Genomic DNA, 3,956 nt, shown 5'->3' on the forward strand with positions numbered 1-3,956 from the left:
TCAATAGGGCTTATAGGGTTTTCTTTCATTGGCGTATCTTTTCTCTCATAGCCTTTTTCACTTATATACTCCATATATAAATTTTTAAAATTTTTGGGCCTTTTGGCCTCTTTTGTTTGGAGTTTGCACATAATCCCTATGGGACTTTTGTTGTGCCATTTCATAACATTTTCTAAAACACATAGCCCCAATGGGACTTTTGTTGTGTTTTCAACACTCTTAGTGTGATAAGGAGTCAATTTAGAGCTTTGCTCTTTTGTATTGACTTTGTGTCTTTATGTGAACTCCTCCCCCAAACTTGAATATGACAATGTCCTCATTGGCGTTTTGTGGGGTAAATGGTGTTTAAAAGGTGCAAGTGGCTAAAATGAGCATAGAAAAGATGACCTATCTCATTTCCTAATTGTGATTGTGTGCTCAAAGTGCTTTCCCAAAAAGAGTTTTGCTAGTTCTAGCCAAAAGCAAAGTACCATGATTGAATGACAAACAATCACTAAATTTATTCGGGTTATGATCTCATGTGTTAACCGCCCTCAATTTAAATGATCATGCATAAAAATAAGACTATAAATTATAAAAAATTATTCCCGACTAAAAAAATTAAAATATGAAGCTAAAGTAAGGTGGTAGAACCTGTCCTACTCCAAAGGAGTAGGTTGTGTACTCCGGGCAGCCATGGATGCAATCTCTGTCCTCAGTCTCTCGGTCTCCGTCTTGTACCGATTCAGCTTTTTCTGTATTCTCTTGATCTTTTTAGCTACCCCATTCTCCAAGTCTTCTTTCAGCTTCTCAAACCGCTTCTTCATTTTCCTTTCACTTGCCTTCAACCTGTTCGTCAAATCAGCCTACATGGTCTCTAACCTTTCTACCATCTCGGCCCGCTGTTCTATCAGGAAGTCCATCATACTACCACTATGATCTAAAAGCTCCTCCATAGCCCTAGTCACACCGGATAATTCCCTTCCTCTCTCACTCCTCTCTCTAAGCCTCGAAACAGCCTTCATATCAATTGTCCACTTCTCCTCACACTCTTTAATAACTAAGTCATCAGTGTACTCGGGGACACCAGCTTGCGTAAGCAATTTATGAATCAGGCCTGGGAAAAACAACTTCCCTTGTCTCCTTTTGGAACAATAAAGAATGGCCTTTTCAACAACTTCCCCCACATAGATTGTCTTACCCGTAACCACACAGTACAATAAAATAATTCTCTCAACCGAAATAGAACTGTCATGAGTAGTCGGGTTGAGAGAATATCTAATGAAGTTCATCCATACATTAGCATCAGGCTTTAAGTTCGAAGCCCTATAAGTCTGTAACATGTAGTTACTATGGACATCCCACCCGGTTTCGGCCTTCCCAAGCTGCCTACCAATTTCTTCTAGTTTAGCAAATGAAGCCGATTGGGAAAGTGTCTCAAAATCAGTCTCGGCCGGGGGTGAAAGGCCTAAAAGCTTATTAATAGCCTTGGCCGAGATACTCACCCGAACACCCCGGACCTTAATCTTGGTAGTGCTCAAAACACAAGCTTCAGCGTAAAACTCCCTAATTAAAGACAAATTAAAAGATTTTTTTACCTCGCAAAGCACTTGCCATCCTTGCCTGGTGATCACGTCCCGGATAAAACCGAATTCTTCGATACTTCTCCTATCAAACCCCTTATCTGGCAACACCTTCTTGTTTTTGATCTTTGCAAACTTCAACTGTGCTACTTTTGTGCTAAACCCATTAAATATGATGTTGTGGCCTAGGAATGGGTCGAGTGTTTGACATGCTGCGTGTGGCTCGCACCCTAGAAGGGCCGGCTGTATCATCAGGCCTAACCGTGGCCATTCGAGGTGATTTTCTAGGCACAAAGGTTGTGTGCCTCAACTGAATAGAAGGTGGAGTGTGCCTTGGTCTTTTTCTAAGAGGCTGACTTCTCGCAGATTTTGACCTGGTAGCAAAAATCCTTCCCAGTCCCTTTCTTTTTTTAGTAGGAATTGGGGTCAAATTCCTTACTTCGTCTTCTAAATCAGCCTCACTGTGTGGGGACTCAATGGTTTCTTCCCTATCATGTAGTTCAATATCCTCAAACCCAACAGATTCATCCTCACCAATGTGAGGTATGGGATCGGCCAAAACAGTGGCTTTGGGCATGTGTGTGCACGGGTGATCATACCAAATAAGAAAATACATTTTGGATGGACTCAATACAGTAGAAGGTGATTGAGGTTGCATAAGGTTCTCTTCCTCTGATGAATCTGAGGTAGTTATTCCCTCAATAGGTAGATTAGGGCTCGAAACATGACTAACCTCAATGCCCAATCTAGGGCTCGTGACTACCGGCGGTGACGTTGGTGGTGGAGCGATGGTGTCGACTGCCGCAGGTGGTGGCGATGGAGGAGCGACTATGGATGGTGGAGGGGATAGCGCACAATCAGTCGAGGGCTGTGGAGGAGACGGTGGTCGGTGCACCGTTCGTCTAGCTTGCGGAGGGGATGAATCGACGATGAGTGGAGTGACAATCGGAGGTCTAGGCGGAGATGGTGATGAGGGAGGAGAAGAAGAGGCACTATTTGCAACAAGATCGATCATTTTGGGCTCCCCTGTCTGTCGCGAAATGAAGGCGCACGCTCGTCGGTGGTTACTTTGCCGTACCGGCTGTGGTGGGTCACGAACTGCCGCCCTCTTCATACGGGCCATAATCAAACAGTGGGTGAAGAGAGTGGAGTGGTGGCAGTGAGTGAGAGTGGGATTAATGAGAGTGGTAAATCTAAATGAGGGGTGATGGTTTGAAGGGATAGTCGGCGGGTGATGCAAGGATGAGGCCGCCGGTTTTTCTGATTGACAAAGGTGGTTATGGGGAAGATGAAGAGTCATCTCTCCATTAAGTCTTTCTAATCACATGCACTTGACGGTTAAGGAAGTGTCAAAAGTAGTTATCCAATAGGTAAACATTGATTATGATGGAGTGGGTAGTGGTGCATGGGAGACAAATTTTGGCTAACAAAAACTATTGTGATGCAATGATGACATCACCTGTACTTTTCTGACTTCCTTACAAAGATGCTGAAAAATCACACATGTGATCCTAGGAATGTTGCAGCATTGGCAGAACATCAACTTCCCATGATAGATTCCTTGAAAACAACCTACATAAGAACAAACTAATAAAATATAATAGCTCTAAAATAGAAATATAAAGAGGGGAAATATGTACAAACAAACTTGGACTTGAAAAATTCCAAAAACACCTTCATTCTAAGGTATAGCCCAATTCTCAGAGCAATGCTCTGGGAATGCTACAGTATCATGAAATACTTTAACCCGCTGCCCATTCACTTTAAACACCGTGTTGTCCTCCGGGTTAATGAGGTCAACCGCTCCATAAGGGTAAACTTTATTAATGACAAAGGGTCTGGACCACCTAGACTTGAGCTTTCCCGGGAATAGTTTCAACCTAGAGTTAAACAAAAGGACCTTTTGTCCTTCTTTCAACTCCCGGTGTTGGATCTTTGTCTTTTCTTTATAAAGTTTGGCATTTTCATAAGATATTTGTCTTTGTTCTTCCATTTCACAAAGTTGAAACTTTCTTTTCTTTTCGGCTTCATCCAAAGACATGTTGAGCTCTTTGATAGCCCAATATGCTTTGTGCTCAAGTTCTAAAGGCAAATGGCAAGCTTTTCCATAGACTAGCTTATATGGAGACATACCGATTGGTGTTTTGAAAGCAGTTCGGTATGCCCACAAAACATCGTCTAATTTGAATGCCCAGTCCTTCCTATTAGGCTTGACCACTTTTTCCAAAATGCTTTTAATTTCCCTATTAGAGAGCTCTGCCAAACCATTAGTTTGTGTGTGATAGGCCGTGGCGATTCTGTGGTTAACATTGTATTTTTCAAGGACTCCTTTTAACAAATTATTCACAAAGTGGGTACCCTCGTCACTAATTAGTGCCCTTGGGGTACCGAACC

Source organism: Cynara cardunculus, assembly GCF_001531365.2.
Source record: "Cynara cardunculus var. scolymus isolate 2C chromosome LG 15, CcrdV1, whole genome shotgun sequence".
Lineage (NCBI taxonomy): Eukaryota > Viridiplantae > Streptophyta > Magnoliopsida > Asterales > Asteraceae > Cynara > Cynara cardunculus.